Source organism: Salmo salar, chromosome ssa05 (genome assembly GCF_905237065.1).
Source record: "Salmo salar chromosome ssa05, Ssal_v3.1, whole genome shotgun sequence".
Lineage (NCBI taxonomy): Eukaryota > Metazoa > Chordata > Actinopteri > Salmoniformes > Salmonidae > Salmo > Salmo salar.
Genome location: NC_059446.1, coordinates 12449122 through 12471383, shown reverse-complemented (window position 1 = coordinate 12471383; position 22262 = coordinate 12449122). Strand labels below are relative to the sequence as shown.

General features: G+C 43.9%; 1 protein-coding gene across 1 annotated transcript in view; it reads left to right on the top strand.

The window, feature by feature from the left end:
• LOC106604321 (FERM and PDZ domain-containing protein 3) overlaps positions 1 to 22262 on the top strand; it is a 210077-nt gene that overhangs the window by 70263 nt on the left and 117552 nt on the right. Inside the window, exons 2-4 of the mRNA XM_045719395.1 lie at positions 19966 to 20078; positions 21014 to 21174; positions 21507 to 21604. The gene's annotated coding sequence lies outside the window, so the exon portion shown is untranslated. The remainder of the gene's footprint in view (positions 1 to 19965; positions 20079 to 21013; positions 21175 to 21506; positions 21605 to 22262) is intronic.

Below are 22262 nucleotides of genomic sequence, written 5' to 3'. Positions count from 1 at the left end.
CTAATTACAGCCAGAAAGGTTTTACTCGTTCTCTTCTCCATCAATCACTCGCTGTGGGCCTGTCACCTTTGCCCGCTGGCATGATCCATTTTCAGGCCACCAGTCAGGCTGAAGCATAGGGGGGAGAGCAGGTAGAGCAACATGCTTAGAAAGCAAAAGTGAGGAATCACTCAGCTGTACTTCCTAAATGGATGCCATCTGGACCTGGTGGGGGAGCCATTAGTCTGGAGAGAGGAAGGTAAGTCTAACTGGGTAGAGTACAGAGAGACACGCCTGGTATGCAGACCAGGAAGGCAGTCAGGCAGGGGTAGAGAAGAATGAGCAAAGAGAGAGAGAGCCAGAGAGAGCGCTAGCGAGCCAGAGAGAGAGAGAGCCAGAGAGAGAGCTATTGAGCCAGAGAGAGAGCTATTGAGCCAGAAAGAGAGCTATTGAGCCAGAGAGAGAGCGAGCCAGAGAGAGAGAGGGAGAGAGAGGGAGAAAGAGGGAGAGGTGGAGAGAGGTAGAGAGAGGTAGAGAGAGGGAGAGGTGGAGAGAGAGGGAGAGAGAGGGAGAGAGAGAGAGCGAGCTAGTGAGAGAGGGAGAGGTAGAGAGAGGGAGAAAGAGGGAGAGGTGGAGAGAGAGGGAGAGAGAGGGAGAGCCAGCATACGGCTGGATCTTGATCTTTAGCTATGTGTCTTGACTCCATTAGACAGTATGGACAAATACAGCTCTCTGTGTCTTGACTCCATTAGACAGTATGGACAAATACAGCTCTCTGTGTCTTTACTCCTTTAGACAGTATGGACAAATACAGCTCTCTGTGTCTTGACTCCATTAGACAGTATGGACAAATACAGCTCTCTGTGTCTTTACGACATTAGACAGTATGGACAAATACAGCTCTCTGTGTCTTGACTCCATTAGACAGTATGGACAAATACAGCTCTCTGTGTCTTGACTCCATTAGACAGTATGGACAAATACAGCTCTCTGTGTCTTTACTCCATTAGACAATATGGACAAATACAGCTCTCTGTGTCTTTACTCCATTAGACAGTATGGACAAATACAGCTCTCTGTGTCTTGACTCCATTAGACAGTATGGACAAATACAGCTCTCTGTGTCTTTACGACATTAGACAGTATGGACAAATACAGCTCTCTGTGTCTTTACTCCATTAGACAGTATGGACAAATACAGCTCTCTGTGTCTTTACTCCATTAGACAGTATGGACAAATACAGCTCTCTGTGTCTTTACGACATTAGACAGTATGGACAAATACAGCTCTCTGTGTCTTTACTCCATTAGACAGTATGGACAAATACAGCTCTCTGTGTCTTTACTCCATTAGACAGTATGGACAAATACAGCTCTCTGTGTCTTTACGACATTAGACAGTATGGACAAATACAGATCTCTGTGTCTGTCCATCTCTGTCTTTCTGTCTCTGCCTATACCTCTCTCTTCATCTCTCTTTCTCACTCTCTCTCCATCCAACTCTCTCTTTTTCTCAGTCTCTCTCTCCTTTTCTCCATCTCTCTCTCTTTTTCTCCCTCTCTCTCTGAGGATGTCAAGTGCGCCTCCCTGAGATTGATTGTGAATCTAGATCGTTAAAGTGCTGTCTATCACAGCTCAAGCAATGGTGGGAGAGAGAGAAAGTGAGAGATAAAGAGAGGGAGAGAGACTGATAAAGAGAGGGGGAGAGAGGGTTGAAAAAGAGGAAGAGATAGAGAAATGGAAATGGAGAAGGAACCTAAGAGATTTCATGAATACAGAGTTGGAAAGCCCACTGTCTGACCAAAGCCAATTCCATTTATAGTGAAAGGTTTTCATCAATATTGAACAGATTTAACCCTGGGTGGATTAGAAACCCACAATATTAGGTTTATCATCAGTTCCATTCCAAACTGAATTATATGAATGGTGCTTGAATCCTGCAGGCTTTCAATGGGAGTGCCTCAGCCAGCCCTTTGGAGTAGGCAAAAAGGATTAGGTAAGGCAGGCCCCAGTAGATAGGATCACCTGATTCTCTCTATCTACAGTGAGGGGAAAAAGTATTTGATCCGCTGCTGATTTTGTACGTTTTCCCACTGACAAAGAAATGATCAGTCTATAATTTTAATGGTAGGTTTATTTGAACAGTGAGAGACAGAATAACAACAAAAAATCCAGAAAAACACGTCGAAAATGTTATAAATTGATTTGCATTTTAATGAGGGAAATAAGTATTTGACCCATCTGCAAAACATGACTTAGTACTTGTTGGCAGTCACAGAGGTCAGACGTTTCTTGTAGTTGGCCACCAGGTTTGCACACATCTCAGGAGGGATTTTGTCCCACTCCTCTTTGCAGATCTTCTCCAAGTCATTAAGGTTTCGAGGCTGACGTTTGGCAACTCGAACCTTCAGCTCCCTCCACAGATTTTCTATGGGATTAAGGTCTGGAGACTGGCTAGGCCACTCCAGGACCTTAATGTGCTTCTTCTTGAGCCACTCCTTTGTTGCCTTGGCCGTGTGTTTTGGGTCATTGTAATGCTGGAATACCCATCCATGACCCATTTTCAATTCCCTGGCTGAGGGAAGGAGGTTCTCACCCAAGATTTGAAGATACATGGCCCCATCCATTGTCCCTTTGATGCGGTGAAGTTGTCCTGTCCCCTTAGCAGAAAAACACCCCAAAGCATAATGTTTCCACCTCCATGTTTGACGGTGGGGATGGTGTTCTTGGGGTCATAGGCAGCATTCCTCCTCCTCCAAACACGGCGAGTTGAGTTGATGCCAAAGAGCTCCATTTTGGTCTCATCTGACCACAACACTTTCACCCAGTTGTCCTCTGAATCATTCAGATGTCCATTGGCAAACTTCAGACGGGCATGTATATGTGCTTTCTTGAGCCGGGGGACCTTGCGGGCGCTGCAGGATTTCAGTCCTTCACGGTGTAGTGTGTTACCAATTGTTTTCTTGGTGACTATGGTCCCAGCTGCCTTGAGATCATTGACAAGATCCTCATGATCATTGTAACTCCACGAGGTGAGATCTTGCATGGAGCCCCAGGCTGAGGGAGATTGACAGTTCTTTTGTGTTTCTTCCATTTGCAAATAATCGCACCAACTGTTGTCACCTTCTCACCAAGCTGCTTGGCGATGGTCTTGTAGCCCATTCCAGCCTTGTGTAGGTCTACAATCTTGTCCCTGAAATCCTTGGAGAGCTCTTTGGTCTTGGCCATGGTGGAGAGTTTGGAATCTGATTGATTGATTGCTTCTGTGGACAGGTGTCTTTTATACAGGTAACAAGCTGAGCTTAGGAGCACTCCCTTTAAGAGTGTGCTCCTAATCTCAGCTCGTTACCTGTATAAAAGACACCTGGGAGCCAGAAATCTTTCTGATTGAGAGGGGGTCAAATACTTATTTCCCTCATTAAAATGCAAATCAATTTATAACATTTTTGACATGCGCTTTCTGGATTTTTGTTGTTGTTATTCTGTCTCTCACTGTTCAAATCAACCATCCATTAAAATTATAGACTGATCATTTCTTTGTCAGTGGGCAAACGTACAAAATCAGCAGGGGATCAAATACTTTTGTCCCTCACTGTAAGTATCTATCACAGCAGCTCACAAAGCTCTCTGGCCTTCTCCTTTTCTGCAAAGTTCATCGCCTCTTACAATTTAAAATAAATGAAGTAAAGGAGGTGGCTACAATACACTCACAACACATTTCTACATACTCTGTGTGTGTGTGTGTGTGTGTGTGTGTGTGTGTGTGTGTGTGTGTGTGTGTGTGTGTGTGTGTGTGTGTGTGTGTGTGTGTGTGTGTGTGTGTGTGTGTGTGTGTGTGTGTGTGTGTGTGTGTGTGTGTGTGTGTGTGAGTGACAGGGGCTATCTGTCTGTTTGTCTGGGAAGTGTCACCTCACAGGAGATTACTGTGTCTTCTTTCATGAAGCTAACAGGATTAATACAGATTTAAGGATTTAGTAAATTTGATGCTAAATGTTGGCAGGCAAATGTTGGCAGCCTTTTCACCAGAGCCCAGTGGGCCCTGATCAAACGTAGTGAATTAATTAGGGAATAGGGTGCCTTTTGGGATGTAGACTACATACTTCTGCTGAATTTATCTCTGCTTGGAATGCTGCCAGGACACTAGTTGATATTGAATAAACTCATAAATCAGAATCGGAGATAACCCAGTTATAACACATCGTCTGTCCTGTACTGGATAACATTAATAATCAAGCCGTTTATATACTGTACATTGTAGTTCATACCATCATGGCCACCTAATAAAAAATAAACCAAATATTGAACCTTTATTTTATCAGGGAGTAATACTGAGACCAAGGTCTCTTTTACAGATGAGCCCTGAATTATATAAATTACAGAAAGTACACACATCAAAATATAAATACAAATTGCAAGCAGAAAGAAAAACACGGTCATAAAGAACCAACACATTCATCAGTAATAAGGTCATCAATCAACTTTCTGAATTGACCTAGAGGCACCAGAACATCAAATGTAAGAACATTTTGGAGATTGTTCCACAAATAAGGTGCAAGAATACTGAAAGCTGATTTACCTAATCAGCCCCAGCTTCCAATTGGCTCATTCATCACCTTCCTCTGCCCTGTAATTATTCCCCAGGTTGTTGTTGTAAATGAGAATGTGTTCTCAGTCAACTTACCTGGTAAAATAAGGGTAAAAAATGTATAATTATAATAAAATAAAAAACATCCACAATCACCCGACCTCAACCCAATTGAGATGGTTTAGGATGAGTTGGACCACAGAGTGAAGGAAAAGCAGATAACTCATAGCCCTAATTTAACTAGGCAAGTCAGTTAAGAACAAAATATTATTTACAATTCCCTCTCCATCCGTCGTTCCCGCAATCGCCCATCAATGCGGATGGTCAAAGCGATGAGGGAGTCAAGATCCGTGGGCAACTCCTGAGCCGCAAGCTCGTCCTTAACCTCCTCCGAGACGCCGTGCAGGAACATGTTGAACAATGCTTCCGGGTTCCACGCACTCTACGCTGCCAATGTGTAGAAATCCACCGCATAGCCGGCTTCACTGTGCGGGCATCCTGCCGGAGCTAGATTAGCTTCCGGGCAGCTTCTATCCCGGAGAGCGGGGCATCAAAAACCTTCTTCACCTTCCTCGGTACCGGACGGCAGGCAGGCTCAGGGTCAGGAACAGGCAAGGGTAAAAACCGGGAGGGCAAGAAAAGAGAGACTAGAAAAAGCAAGAGGTGATACACAAAATGCTGGTTGACTTGAGCGAACTAGATGAACTGGCAACAGACCAACAGAGAACACAGGTATAAATACACAGGGGATAATGGAGACGATGGGCGAGGTGATTGTCTCCTAGAGGGAGGTGGAGACAATCACAAAGACAAGTGAAACAGATCAGGGTTTGACACCCTCTGCTGATCCTCAACACAGCGGGCCCACAAGGGTGCGTGCTCAGCCCCCTCCTGTACTCCCTGTTCACCCATGACTGCGTGGCCAAGCACTCCTCCAACTCAATCATCAAGTTTACAGATGACACAACAGTAGTAGGCCTGATTTCCAACAATGATGAGACAGCCTACAGGGAGGAGGTGAGGGCCCTGGCGGAGTGGTGCCAGGAAAATAACCTCTCCCGCAACGTCAACAAAATGAAGGAGCTGATCATCGACTTCAGGAGACAGCACAGGGAGCACATCTCCATCCACATCGACGGGATCGCAGTGGAGAAGGTAAAAGCTTCCTCGGCTTACACATCATTGACAATCTGAAATGGTCCACAGACAGTGTGGTGAAGAAGGCGCAACAGCGCCTCTTCAACCTCAGGGGGCTGAAGAAATTTGGCTTGGCCCCTGAGACCCACATAAACTTTTACAGATGCATCATTGAGAGCATCCTGTCGGGCTGTATTCAATCATGGCCTGGGCTGATCTAGTGGTTGTGGCCACTGCCTTCAGCATGCAAATATAGGCCTACCATGTCTGCATGGGTTTGATTCAGGCCCATGCCCTTCTGGCACAAATAATTCCTGATTGACTTGATTTAGTAAAACATTTCAATATGGACTATCCAGGGATATATTTCCCCAGATCTAGATAAGAAATGACCATACCAGAAACTTGTATTGAAAGACAGTTGTATTTATCCTCTCTAGGGTATGTGGGACGAAATCGTCCCACCTAGTCAACAGCCAGTGGAATCGAGTGGCGCGATATTCAAATACCTTAAAAATGCTATTACTTCAATTTCTCAAACATATGACTATTTTACACCATTTTAAAGACAAGACGCTCCTTTATCTAACCACATTGTCCGATTTCAAAAAGGCTTTACAACGAAAGCAAAACATTAGATTATGTCAGGAGAGTACCCAGCCAGAAATAATCACACACCCATTTTTCAAGCTAGCATATGATGTCACAAAAACCAAAACGACAGCTAAATGCAGCACTAACCTTTGATGATCTTCATCAGATGACACTCCTAGGACATTATGTTATACAATACGTGCATGTTTTGTTCAATCAAGTTCATATTTATATCAAAAACCAGCTTTTTACATTAGCATGTGACGTTCAGAACTAGCAAACATACCGAAAACTTCCGGTAAATTTACTAAATTACTCACGATAAACGTTCACAAAAAACATAACAATTATTTTAAGAATTATAGATACAGAACTCCTTTATGCAATCGCGGTGTCAGATTTTAAAATAGCTTTTCGGCAAAAGCACATTTTGCAATATTCTGAGTAGATAGCTCGCCATCACGGGCTAGCTAATTTGACACCCACCAAGTTTGGCGTTCACTAAACTCAGAATTACTATAAGAAAAATTGGATTACCTTTGCTGTTCTTCGTCAGAATACACTCCCAGGACTTCTACTTTATCCACAAATGTTGTTTTGGTTCAAAATAATCCATAGTTATGTTCAAATATCCTCTGTTTTGTTCTTGCGTTCAAGACACTATCCGAACGGTGACGCGCGGATGCATGTCGTGACAAAAAAATGTCTAAATATTCCATTACCGTACTTCGAAGCATGTCAAACGCTGTTTAAAATCAATTTTTGTGCGATTTTTCTCGTAAAATAGCGATAATATTCCGACCGGGAGACGTCTTTTTCGTTCAAAGACTGAAAATGTAAAATGGACTCTTCACGTGCACGCGCACACCCGTCTCATTGTTCTCTGATCGACCACTATCCAAATGCGCTACTGTTTTTCAGCCAGGGACTGCAAAGTCATCATTCAACGTTCTGGCGCCTTCTGAGAGCCTATGGGAGCCTTAGAAAGTGTCACGTTACAGCAGAGATCCTCTGTTTTCGATAAAGAGGGTATAGAAGGCCAAGAAATGGTCAGAGAGGGCACTTCCTGTACAGAATCTTCTCAGGTTTTGGCCTGCCATATGAGTTCTGTTATACTCACAGACACCATTCAAACAGTTTTAGAAACTTTAGGGGGTTTTCTATCCAAATGGGCAGTAGTAATAACCAGATTAAATCGGGTACGTTTTTTATCCGGATGTGAAAATACTGCCCCCTACCCTAGAGAGGTTAATGGATAACAACTGTTCAAAAAGGACTACGTTTTTCCAATGATAATACCAACCAGAAGGAAAACATATCTTGAATGACTGGAGTGATAATGAGGTGAACAATAATGGTTGCAATTGAGATCAGCTGTGAGGGTGAATTTTGCTTGCATTGATGGTTTAACGAGCCATCAACTGGCGATAATCTAGTAACATCAACTGCTGCAATAGGACCCTTGTTATTTGATTATTTTCCAGTATGTTCCGTAGGCTAACCGTTAGCCTATCCATTGTCACATAGTGAAAGGTATGAAAACCGAGGCTACTGTTTGAGTTTCTCTGGCTGAGTTAATAAGCTGATTGGGCCATCAGTTGATTGACAGAATTAGGCCTTCAGTTGAAGGATAAACTTTCCCCCAGAGTGGATGCTTGCCCGTGTTTAATAGTTAGTCTATGAATAATTAGTCAGAATAGTTATGGTCTTTGGTGTGGATGGCCCTTACAGTAGGTGAGAATTCCATTGCTAAACTGTTATGCGCCGGCTACAGTGGCATAGGCCTACTGTAGTCTACTTTCAGTTTGATGCAGGCATTTGAAGTCATCCTTGTTGTGGACTGAAAGCCTACATTGTGTGGCTTTAATATTTCATTTTGTAAAGCTGGCAAAATGTTGCTGCATTGGCGCATATCCAAAGACGATTTCGTTGAGCTGAGACACTTCTTTGATGTGTAAATTATTAGACTATTTGTTTTACTTCCTGAAAACATTGAAACAAATGCAGTTAACTTGTGGGGTTAATGTAGGCTATAGCAGTGGTGTAGTGGAGGGTATATGCAGGTTTAGGCTAGGCCATATACCCACTTATTTTTCAGTGGGCATTGCATATGCTTGCTTCGTAATCCCCATGATGCGTATCATAGTAGTGTACTGTAGGTATACGCCGTATCAATTAATAGGGCTGATGGAACAGATCAGAATGTTTCGATTAAAATGTTGATAAACACTTATTTCTTCACATGTGCACATGGTGGTAGGCCTAACTGTGAATGTTCCATAATGGAATTTGCAGGGAAAAACTGTTCTAAAATGCACAACGCACAAGCGAGCGGTGTCATGGACAGAGATGGAAATATCCGTAAAAAAATGTAATAGGGGAGATCTAAAGATGCAACAAGTATCATGGGATGTTAATGTGGCTAGGATAATGCCTGCTAGACAACGAAATAAAGTTTAAATAAAACCAATAGAACAGGAGAAACCAAGTTCCTATGGTGGGATTTTGACTATAGGCTACTTTAAAGCAAGGTAAGACATGCCTCATAATATGAAGTAAAACGTCCAGGTTTCAAACAATTAAGGAACAGGAGAAATATGTTGATGCTAATGGTAGACCTAACTGTCTCCTCGTGGATAGATAGAAAGACTTTCCCGAAAACCTTCTCAATTAAATGTTAACCAGCCTGCTTACCTGACAGAATGATATCATAATTATTTTTCATCAATCCAGTGTCCATTTGTTTTGCAAACTCCATCTCGTGTGCTACAGAAACACTGCTAACCAAACAACAATGCTAGGTGCCTGCACTTGAATTGATGGGTAACTACAATCAAATGTTTTCCCAGACCTCAAAAGTGGTTTCCTAATGTGGATTAAGAATTTTTGTGAATTTAGAACATCCAATTCTGATGATTTTCTATAAAACAAAAGTGTGACTTTGAAAACCTGACTCAGTTGATCTGTTTCAATGGTAGGCCTACTACTAACCTACTTGCACAGTACAACTTGGGTTAGCCTGACTGTGAAAGGCCTATATTTGATTAATCATTTTAGGTAATTCAGAGCGTTATGTGTCACTGTTTCTCATTGAATTTTGAACACAGGGTGCTTTGGGATTTTCTTTTTGCAAAATTAGAGCATACCCACTTCTCCAGGCACCACTACACCTCTAGGCTATAGGCTATATAAATGAATTTAACAATGAAAGATCCGATGGTGAAACTCCTTCACTCATTCATTGCGTTAATCAAAAGTGAAACAGCACACTTGCAATGTATTCAAGGCTTAAGTCCTCTGAAGTTTTTAATTTCCACCTCAGAAATCTCAGCACTGAGTTTATTTTCTATTTATTTGTTTGTTTTCTCTTTCAATGGTGGAATCAGTTAGCATATATCAGTTAGCATAGCATCTATTGTTGCTTTATATATCAGTTAGCATAGCATCTATTGTTGCTTGGTAGGTCTGTGCATGTTCTATGAATCAATTTAGCCTACCTTGTATTATTTATAATCATGTTTTATGTTGACCAGCGGTCACAATCAACATTTTATTTGTCCAATTATAATTTTTTAAGGAGTGGGGCACCCACTCCTTTGGCAATTTTTTTGAAGAGATAGAACAGTGTTGGAAAGACAGGGAAGGTCAAAGGGCAGCGGACTGGATTCAAACTCTGGCAAATGTGTGCGAGGGTCCACGGATATAACTGCTGGAAAACACAGGCACAGAGGCCAACAATAATTTATTCTGCCTATTGCTTGCATTGATTAAAAAAAAAAGATTTTCCCTAACGAAAATAGATCTACCTCCTACAAATATGTTAATTTATTATAGTCCACATAAGAATTCACACAAGACGCGCTGTAGCCTGCACATAGCCTACATAGGCTACTTGAACTGGATGCCAGTGGACCTGCAGTCTAAAGTACAATGTAGGTACGGTACTGCATTGTATACAAACACCCCCTGGCGGCGAATCTAAATACTTCTTCAGATATTCAAATCCTCCTGCTGCAGGATTATTTTCCTCCTGCGACGAAACGGGTCAAATTAAGATCCGACATCTGTAGTTGTACCATTGCCAAATTTACAGATGTTATATTCCAGAGTGTATTAAACGTAAAAGGTCAGAGATGGTAAATTTCTCCTCCATCTCCCAGTCTTCCGGCCTCCCCACAGAAGGGTTAGCCACCCCCTGAGGCAGCACCACAGGGCACAGCCTGCCTGGGTACGAAAGCAGAATGGATTAGTTTGGTCTGTGCCTCTGGTGCTCAGGGATGTTTGAGCATCTGGCCACACTGGCTGTAGGGGGACTGTCTGTGAAGCAGCCTAGTGAAGCCAGTCGTCTGTAACCTAACCTAGCTGTCGCCTCATCACCATCATCACTCCTTATCACCATCACCATAATCATCGTGGTGGGAGGTATCCTCGAGGTTAGAGCATTTGGCCAGAAACCGAAAGACGTTGGTTGGAATACCCGGAGCCGACAAGGTGTTAAATCTGTTGCTGTGCCCTTGAGCAACGCACTTAACCCTAATTGCTCGAGGGGCACTGTACAATGGTGACCCTGGTTGAGAACCCAGTCTATGCGGGTGTCTCAGGGGGAGTTGGGATATGCAAGAAACACATTTTCATTATCCACTTGTGTAACAGGACAATTATTAGCAGCCCCAAATAACAATAATAATCATCCTCCCCCACTGTCGCGCTAGCGCTGTGGTAACCATGGAAACGACCGGGCTTGTTGATGCCCTCGGGAGGTGGTTCTTGACAGAATTCCTGGGCTTCCTCGCTCACTAAAGGTCGATCACTGTTACCGGATTGTTGTTTATCTGCTTCTGTGTCCTCTGGCTGCCTGCCTGTCTGTCTCTGTCTTTCACTCTCTCTCCCTCTCTTTGTCTCTCTCTCTCTCTTCTTTCTCCCTCTCACATCCTATCTTTTCCTCACAGTATTAGCCTCGATCCTTTACTCCTAGGATGAAGTCCCATAAGTCAATGAACACTGAACATAGTGATTGTAGCATGAGGTATTGAACACTGAACATAGTGGTTGTAGCATGAGGTATTGAACACTGAACATAGTGGTTGTAGCATGAGGTATTGAACACTGAACATAGTGGTTGTAGCATGAGGTATTGAACACTGAACATAGTGGTTGTAGCATGAGGTATTGAACACTGAACATAGTGGTTGTAGCATGAGGTATTGAACAGAAAATAACCTAAAACTGTTTCTTTACACTCAGTGAATCATGGGCTGACTCCAGCTCACTGGCTGCCAGCTGTGGATTGTGATTAAACATCCATTTGTCAATTCATTTGTCAATCAAACTGTGAAGGGAAAGGATTGGGTTCACTCATTCAGAACACAACTGCATTGAACTCCAGAGATCTTCTTTAGCTGGCCTGCTGAACATCAGAGATCTTCTTTAGCTGGCCTGCTGAACACCAGATATTTTGTTTAGCTGGCCTACTGAACTCCAGAGATCTTCTTTAGCTGGCCTGCTGAACACCAGAGATCTTCTTTAACTGGCCTGCTGAACACCAGAGATCTTCTTTAGCTGGCCTACTGAACTCCAGAGACCTTCTTTAGCTGGCCTGCTGAACACCAGAGATCTTCTTTAGCTGGCCTACTGAACACCAGAGATCTTCTTTAGCCTGCCTGCTGAACACCAGAGAACTTCTTTAGCTGGCCTGTTGAACTCCAGAGACCTTCTTTAGCTGGCCTGCTGAACTCAGAGGTTCTTCAGTGTGCGCAGGCTGTCTTATTGTTGCAAAAATTCCAAGGTTTTCCAGAAATCCCAGTTAGAATATTCCTGTAATCAGAGGGGTATAAAGCAGGGAATCCGGAATCATCCAACATGGATATTTGGAAAACCAGGGAATTTTGGGAAAGTTAGGAGAACTTTGCAACCCTAAGTTTCACCATAGATATAGGACTGATGTATTGTCTACTGCATGTCTGACACTTACTGGGCTCCTGTTCTATAGGTTCTAGAATAGATTACAGGTTCCAAGTTCTGGGTTCTTGGCTCTTGGCTCCGGGGTAATGGCCACTGGACTCCGGGCTCTGGCCCCAGTGAGTAATGTCTGTGGCTGGAGAGGATAAGTGTGGGCTCTCTCTCCTTAGCAGGGATATTTATGCTATCTCCTTGGTCAGGACACAAATCCTGCCCCCTCTCCTGGCAGGGATGGGCTGAAGGGGAGGTGCTGAGTAGATATGACAAGCATAATGGTACCCAACCCTGGCAGGGTGGGTACCATTATGGCTCAGTTGGTAGAGCATGGTGTTTGCAATGCCAGCATGGTGTGTGCAACGCCAGGGTTGTGGGTTCGATTCCCACGGGGGGCCAGTACAAAAACAAAATTAAAAAAATGCATGAAATGGATAAGAGCGTCTGCTAAATGACTAAAATGTAAAAATGTAAAATGTGTGGAGGAGCCATTGACATGCATAATGGTATACAGCCGTCACAGACCACTGATGGATAACCAATCCCTATGAGGCTCCATGATGACGCAACAGAATGGGTTTCCTTCCCTCCCAATGGTGAAGAGGGAGCAGAGAAAAAGGGAGAGAGAGGAGGAAGAGAGAGGGGCGAGGAAGCAAAGACCGAAAGAGAGAGAGGGGGGAGAGAGAATTGGCAGAGAGAAAGAGAGAGCGATAATGCAGATGGGAGGGTGGGAGGTGGCAGGGTGCCGAGAGAGAAAGAAAGAGTGGGGTAGAGAGAGAGAACAATTACATTGTGACAGCTATAGGCTACTTAGTCACAAGTGCTTAATCACAGAATATGAGTAGGTTTTGCAACAACAGCTGGTGATTCTCGATACATAGCATAGCATAGCATAGCAAGAGAGTCTAAGCAACAGTTAGGACTTAAATACCTTCACACTTCAGCCTGAATTACCATAAAAAACAAACATTATACATCAGGAGTTTCACAAGTTCCTGAAAACAACTTCCCAGCAAACAATGTATGGTTACCTAATGTTGTATGAACGTTCTCTGTTTGCTGGGAACCAGTGAGGACGCAGTCTGTATACTGACAGGGAAGCCTTCCCAACTACCACATAATATTTTAAGAAACATGTTTCTTGGTTGTGGTTGTCCTATGGTTATTTTGCATACAACCTTCCCACAAACCTTCTGGGAATGGTAGAGAATAGATAGTTGCTAGTCACACGTTATAAGTCAGACAGCATTGGCCCGATTTTGACAAAACTTGGCTGAATGATTTGTCTTGCCATAGAGATCCGGCATTTACTAAATGAAACTGATTGGCCCAAGGCAGGACCTATAGTAATATAGTCACACGCGATAGTCACACGCGATATCTCAATTGGCCCAAAGGGGGGTGTTGCGTCATTCGTGGGGGGCGACATGTTTACTGTTGCATTGTGTTAATTTTGGAAATGTTTTAGGAATGTTCTCCAACTGGTTTGACATTGGGAATGTTCTCTAATTGTTCCAAGAACATTAAGAAACAACGTTCTTTTGTGGGAATTTCAGTAGTCCAGCAAAACGTTTCTTACAGGTTTCCTTATGGTCCTATTTAAAGTCATGTTCTCAAATTGCTTCAAGAACATTTAGAAAACTTTTTATAAAAAACATAAGACTTATTTAAAAACATATACATTTATTTTTAAACAGGAGCAAAACTCTCAATATCCTTTATCTTGTTAAGTGTATTTAGATGTGTTGGCTGTGCCCACTAATTGGCCACACCTGACCTTAATTGGTGTTTTATTCTTTTGAAATCCGGTCTGTTTGAATAGACTAAAATTAACACCTTTGCATGGGGAAAGAAATATAGCATGCTAGCTCCATCCTGGTGGCGTTGTGGACTAATGCCATGAGTAAAGAACAGAAGATTATAGGTTTGAATCTCAGTGATGCCATGTCAAAAAACAAAAAATGTGTTTGAATGATCAGGGCTAAGAAAATTAATCTCCATGTGTTCTATCTATGCTTGGAGTTAAGCCAAAATAAGCTAGCAATGTAATTGAAACATTCAGTGTAAGTTTTCAGGAAGTTATTGAAAAAAAATCAAAATAACCTAGAACTTCCATTCTCGGAACGTTAATAAAACCTCCCAGAAATGTTCTCAGAACCTCCCTGCAACCTAAAAAATGTACATTCCCAGTACAGGCGCAGTTTTCACTTCTGTTCTGTTTTACCGGTCACGAAACGTATGCTTCATTCCCATAACCAATGTGAAACCAAAAACATATGTTCCCACAACTTCCAAGAAACCAAATGTGCTAGCTAGGTTGATATCATGCTATGTCTTCCTCCCAAATGTATCCATATCCCCTATAAAATTAGTGCACTATAAAGGGAAAAGGGTGTCATTTGGGACACACATTATAATCCTTTTAGTTAATTGTTAGTATACTGCTATAATGAGTCTATCCCTTGACGAGAGATCTTTGAAATGGATATAAATCGTCGATTGATCGCCTGTCATAGATTAGTCAGGGATCATTAACGCTGCGCTGTGATTGGAGAGGTGACATTTTCCTCCAATGCCCTTCTGTCGTTATCAGGAAAAACAAACGTGACAGACCATAAATATCAACCATTGACTCCACTGAATCATCTGTGCTCATGTATTGATGGCTTGTCATCCCTGTATTTATCGATGCCTCTCCACAGACCAGACACTGTGGGTAAAATGGATCATCAGTATCTGAATAACATTTAGCTTTTCCTTATCTCTGTCTCCCTTTCTCTCTCTCTTATCTCTCTCTCTCTCACTCTCTCTCCTCTCTCTCTCTCTCTTATCTCTTTCTTTCACTCTCTTATCTCTCTCTTTTATCTCTCTCTCTCCTGTATCTCTCTCTCTCTCTTTCTCTCTCTCTTTCTCTCTCTTTTATCTCTCTCTCTTTTATTTCTCTCTCTCTTATCTCTCTCTCTTTCTCTCTTTTATCTCTCTCTCTTTCATCTCTCTCTTATCTCTCTCTTTTATCTCTCTCTTTCTCGCTCTCTCTCTCTCTTTCTCTCTCTTTTATCTCTCTCTCTCTTTTACCTCTTTCTCTCTCTGTGTCTGATGCTAGTCCTCTAGATGCAATCTGTCCCATTCAAATTCCAGTCAGCGGCTCATCTTTAGGCAGACACTGTCAGAATATGCAGCTCACTAAAAGGGGATAAAACAATGGTATATCACCGTTTCTTTCTATCTCTCTTCATCTATGTGTATCCTCTCTATCCCTCCCTCTAACTCTAACTCCCACGCAGGCATCTGGAAATGAGAATGTGTTGTTGTCGTTGTTGTTGTTGACCCCAGCTGCCTCTTCGTCACTAGAGCCATTAGAAGCTAGGTTCATTCAGTTGTTCTGCCTTACACAGATTTTAAGTGCTTTGCTTTCTGGCAGATGTATTTTTTTTTTTAAAGGCCTGCAGTGCATGTAAACACTCCCTCTCTCTGTTTACATCCTCAAATCCTCTTTCACACTCTCTCTTCTTCTGTTCAATCCTGTGTACATTCTTTATCTGGAGTCAGAAGATTTGAAAGAAACTACACTGAACAAAAGTATAAACACAACATGTAATGTGTTGTTCCCATATTTCATGAGCTGAAATAAAATATCCCAGAAATGTTCCATATGCACAAAAAGCGTATTTCTTTGCACAAATTTGTTTATATCCCTGTTATTGAGCATTTCTCCTTTGCAAAGATAATTTCTCTACCATAAGCCGCCTCCAACATCGTTTTAGAGAATTTGGCAATACGTCCAACCGGCCTCACAACAACAGACCACGAGAATGGTGTTGTGTGGGTGAGCGGTTTGCTGAACATTGTGAACAGAGTGCCCCATGGTGGCGGTGAGGTTATGGTATGGGCAAGCATTAACTACGGACAATGAACACAATTGCATTTTATCTATGGCACTTTCAATGAACAGAGATACCGTGAAGAGATCCTGAGGCCCACTGTTGTACCATTCCTCCGTCGCCATCACATCATGTTTCAGCATGATAATACACGGCCCAATGTCACAAGGATATGTACACAATTCTGCATACTCACCAGAGAGAGATCACCCATTGAGCATGTTTTGGATGCTCTGGAACGACGTGTACGACAGCGTGTTCCAGTTCCCACCAATATCAAGCAACTTCGCGCAGCCTTTGAAGAGGAGTGGGACAACATCCACAGGCCACAATAAACAGCCTGACCTACTCTATGCAAAGGAGATGTGTCGCGCTGCATGAGGCAAATGGTGGTCACACCAGAAACTGACTGGTTTTCTGATCCATGCCCCTACCTTTCTCCTTAAGGTATCTGTTACCACCATTTGAATCTAGATTCGGCTTCCTATTTTGCAGCAAAGCCTCCTTAACTCATGCTGCCAAACATACCCTCGTAAAACTGACTATCCTACCGATCCTTGACTTTGGCGATGTCATTTATAAAATAGCCTCCAACACTCTACTCAGCAAATTGGATGCAGTCTATCACAGTGCCATCCGTTTTGTCACCAAAGCCCCATATACTACCCACCACTGCGACCTGCATGCTCTCGTTGACTGTATATAGATGTTTTCCTACTGTGTTATTGACTGTACGTTTGTTTATTCCATGTGTAACTCTGTGTTGTTGTTTGTGTCGCACTGCTTTGCTTTATCTTGGCCAGGTCGCAGTTGTAAATGAGAACTTGTTCTCAACTGGCCTACCTCGTTAAATAAAGGTGAAATATATATACACTGCTCAAAAAAATAAAGGGAACACTAAAATAACACATCCTAGATCTGAATGAATGAAATAATCTTATTAAATACTTTTTTCTTTACATAGTTGAATGTGCTGACAACAAAGTCACACAAAAATAATCAATGGAAATCAAATTTATCAACCCATGGAGGTCTGGATTTGGAGTCACACTCAAAATTAAAGTGGAAAACCACACTACAGGCTGATCAACTTTGATGTAATGTCCTTAAAACAAGTCAAAATGAGGCTCAGTAGTGTGTGTGGCCTCCACGTGCCTGTATGACCTCCCTACAATGCCTGGGCATGCTCCTGATGAGGTGGCGGATGGTCTCCTGAGGGATCTCCTCCCAGACCTGGACTAAAGCATCCGCCAACTCCTGGACAGTCTGTGGTGCAAAGTGGCGTTGGTGGATGGAGCGAGACATGATGTCCCAGATGTGCTCAATTGGATTCAGGTCTGGGGAACGGGCGGGCCAGTCCATAGCATCAATGCCTTCCTCTTGCAGGAACTGCTGACACACTCCAGCCACATGAGGTCTAGCATTGTCTTGCATTAGGAGGAACCCAGGGCCAACCGCACCAGCATATGGTCTCACAAGGGGTCTGAGGATCTCATCTCGGTACCTAATGGCAGTCAGGCTACCTCTGGCGAGCACATGGAGGGCTGTGCGGCCCCCCAAAGAAATGCCACCCCACACCATGACTGACCCACCGCCAAACCGGTCATGCTGGAGGATGTTGCAGGCAGCAGAACGTTCTCCACGGCGTCTCCAGACTCTGTCACGTCTGTCACATGTGCTCAGTGTGAACCTGCTTTCATCTGTGAAGAGCACAGGGCGCCAGTGTTGAATTTGCCAATCTTGGTGTTCTCTGGCAAATGCCAAACATCCTGCACGGTGTTGGGCTGTAAGCACAACCCCCACCTGTGGACGTCGGGCCCTCATACCACCCTCATGGAGTCTGTTTCTGACCGTTTGAGCAGACATATGCACATTTGTGGCCTGCTGGAGGTCATTTTGCAGGGTTCTGGCAGTGCTCCTCCTTGCACAAAGGCGGAGGTAGCGGTCCTGCTGCTGGGTTGTTGCCCTCCTACGGCCTCCTCCACGTCTCCTGATGTACTGGCCTGTCTCCTGGTAGCGCCTCCATGCTCTGGACACTACGCTGGCAGACACAGCAAACCTTCTTGCCACAGCTCGCATTGATGTGCCATCCTGGATGAGCTGCACTACCTGAGCCACTTGTGTGGGTTGTAGACTCCGTCTCATGCTACCACTAGAGTGAAAGCACCGCCAGCATTCAAAAGTGACCAAAACATCAGCCAGGAAGCATAGGAACTGAGAAGTTGTCTATGGTCACCACCTGCAGAACCACTCTTTAATTGGGGGTGTCTTGCTAATTGCCTATAATTTCCACCTGTTGTCTATTCCATTTGCACAACAGCATGTGAAATTTATTGTCAATCAGTGTTGCTTCCTAAGTGGACAGTTTGATTTCACAGAAGTGTGATTGACTTGGAGTTACATTGTGTTGTTTAAGTGTTCCCTTTATTTTTTCGAGCAGTATATATATTTTAAATATCTAGTATTCCCAGTCATGTGAAATCCATAGGCCTAATGAATTTATTTCAATTGACTGATTTCATTATATGAACTGTACCTCAGTAAAATCTTTGAAATTGTTGCATGTTGTGTTTATATTTTTGTTCAGTGTAGAACATGATCTATTGAGTGTGTTGGAGATGTGGAGATAGGTCACATCTCAAATGGCACCCTATCTCTATGTAGTGAACTACTTTTGACTACAGCCCAAGGGGAATAGGGTGCCATTTGGGACCCAGATGGAGTGATGTAGTGAACTACTTTTGACTAGAGTCCTAGGGGAATAGGGTGCCATTTGGGACTCAGATGGAATGATGTAGTGAACTACTTTTGACTAGAGTCCTAGGGGAACAGGGTGCCATTTGGGACCCAGATGGAGAGTGTGTTCTGTGATATCACATCTTTCAACTTCAAAATAGTAATTTTTGCCCTTGTGTAGAAGCCATGCTGTTTTGTGGCTGGGCTACAAATGTAGCTTGCTTGAAAGAAAATGGATGGTGGTTTCGTAACAACAAATAGCCTATACCCCTCAAACTCAACTCTGGACCTCAAAGCCAGTTCCACTGCTTTTTTTCATTGTTCCCCTCTAATCAGACACTGATTTAGACCTGAGACACCAGGTGGATGATTCCCCTCTAATCAGACACTGATTTAGACCTGGGACACCAGGTGGATGATTCCCCTCTAATCAGACACTGATTTAGACCTGAATACCCCTGGTCTATTCCAGACCTCATAGGGTAAGAGTTGAATACCCCTGGTCTATTCCAGACCTCATAGGGTAAGAGTTGAATACCCCTGGTCTATTCCAGACCTCGTAGGGTAAGAGTTGAATACCCATGGTCTATTCCAGACCTCGTAGGGTAAGAGTTGAATACCCCTGGTCTATTCCAGACCTCGTAGGGTAAGAGTTGAATACACCTGGTCTATACCAGACCTCATAGGGTGACTTTAATACCCCTGGCCTATACCAGATCTCATAGGGTAAGAGTTGAAAACCCCTGGCCTATACCGGACCTCATAGGGTAAGAGTTGAAAACCCCTGGCCTATACCAGACCTTATAGGGTAAGAGTTGAAAACCCCTGGCCTATACCAGACCTTATAGGGTGACTTTAATACCCCTGGCCTATAACAATTGAGTTTTTTACTCTGCGGCAAGTCTTATAGGCTTTAATCTTATAGGCTCTGTTGGAATTTGCTTCAGTCATGTGACTGTTCCCGTCAATCTCTAATGTTATTCCCTCCTTCTCCCACTTACACTCCATCCCATATATAATTCCCTTTCCCCCTCATCCCTTCATCCTCCCCCCTCTCTATTTCCCTACTCCCCCTCTCTGTCTATCCTCCACCTCTCTCAGGTGAACGATTGAGAATCAGACCGAGCTCCTTTCTGTGAGACCCCGCCCCATGCTCCTCCCTCCTCTCAGGGGATGGCCAAGGTCCAGGATGGACACACAAACACACGCGACAGGTACACTACACTTCCTCCCTGCGTAGGGTACACAAACACATGTGACATGTACACTACACTTCCTCCCTACGTGGGGTACTCAAACACACGCGACAGGTACACTACACTTCCTCCCTACGTAGGGTACACAAACACATGTGACATGTACACTACACTTCCTCCCTATGTGGGGTACTCAAACACACGTGACAGGTACACTACACTTCCTCCCTACGTGGGGTACACAAACACGTGACAGGTACACTACACTTCCTCCCTATGTGGGGTACTCAAACACATGTGACAGGTACACTACACTTCCTCCCTACGTGGGGTACACAAACACATGTGACAGGTACACTACACTTCCTCCCTACGTAGGCCACACAAACACATTATTTCTCTCTACATAGAGTACTTGACTTACAACCTATTTAGGACATTTCCTACCCCATATACACTCTACATAGGATATTTCCTACCCAGTATACACCCTACATATGACATTTCCTACCCCATATACACCCTACATAGGATATTTCCTACCCATTATACACCCTACATAGGACATTTCCTACCCCATATACACCCTGCATAGGACATTTCCTACCCCATATACACTCTACATAGGTTATTTCCTACCCAGTATACACCCTACATAGGACATTTCCTACCCCATATACACCCTACATAGGACATTTCCTACCCCATATACACCCTACATAGGATATTTCCTACCCAGTATACACCCTGCATAGGGAACATAATGAGTCACGGAAACATAGACAAACACAAATAAATAAAAAGTGTGTATCTAACCTGTGTGTGTGTGTGTGTGTGTGTGTGTGTGTGTGTGTGTGTGTGTGTGTGTGTGTGTGTGTGTGTGTGTGTGTGTGTGTGTGTGTGTGTGTGTGTGTGTGTGTGTGTGTGTGTGTGTGTGTGTGTTCCCGGTGCAGCCCTGCGATGTTAGAAGAGAGCCAGGATGGTATGGACAGTGGTAGCCTGACTCCTGGCCCAGCTTCAGCTCGACAGGTCTGCATCCAGCGCCACCCCAGCCAAGGCTTCGGATTCATAGCAGGCAGCCAGAGACCAGTCATTGTACGCTCCGTCTCTGCAGGTAGGTAGGGATCTGTGTGTGTGTGTCTGTGTGTGTGTGTGTGTGTGAGAGAGAGAGAGAGCGATAGAGCAAGAGATAGAGAGAGAGAGAGATGATATATGAGTGTTGTCAGTTTGATGTCTTTGTCTGTGTGTCCGTTAGTCATAGACTAAGTGTTCCTCTGCCTGCCTGCCTGTGTGTGTGTGTGTGTGTGTGTGTGTGTGTGTGTGTGTGTGTGTGTGTGTGTGTGTGTGTGTGTGTGTGTGTGTGTGTGTGTGTGTGTGTGTGTGTGTGTGTGTGTGTGTGTGTGTGTGTGTGTGTGTGTGTGTGTGTGTGTGTGTGTGCTGTCCCAGACGGCCCGTCCATCGGCAAGCTTCTGCCTGGAGACCAGATCCTGGCCATCAATGAGGAGGTGGTGAGCGAGGCTTCCCGGGAGAGAGTCATAGACCTTGTAAGGTAACATCCTTTATATCACCACAGGGGAGGGAGGGGGGAGGGAGGATGGAGGTGGGTTTGGTTAGGAAGGTAAGGGGTGGGAGGTGGGTTTGGTTAGGAAGGTAAGGGGTGGGAGGTGGGTTTGGTTAGGAAGGTAAGGGGTGGGAGGTGGGTTTGGTTAGGAAGGTAAGGGGTGGGAGGTGGGTTTGGTTAGGAAGGTAAGGGGTGGGAGGTGGGTTTGGTTAGGAAGGTAAGGGGTGGGAGGTGGGGAGGAGATAAGGAATGAGTCTCTAGATTGTTATTCGTCTTTAGACTACACTATAGACTACACTCTTTGTGAGTCTAGGACAGGACAAAGCTTTGGTGGGAATGTTTTTCTCAGTTCATTCAATGTGTGAACTCACACAACACATAAGAGCAGAATATTTGCAGTAAATACAGCAGCAGCAGTACAGCGGGGATCGTTCTGTGTGTTTGAAGGATAAATTCATGGAGAAGTAGTCTGTCTCTAAGCCTCATGTGTTCCATAGAAACATAATGAGACAGATGAGTCATTGAGAACACAGAGAACAGAGAGGAGGTCTAGCAGATAAGAACAGGACTGTTTCTTCCAATGCCACAGCCCTGGTGTTACCTAACCCACTCCACACTCCTCTCCTCTTTCCTGTCCTCTC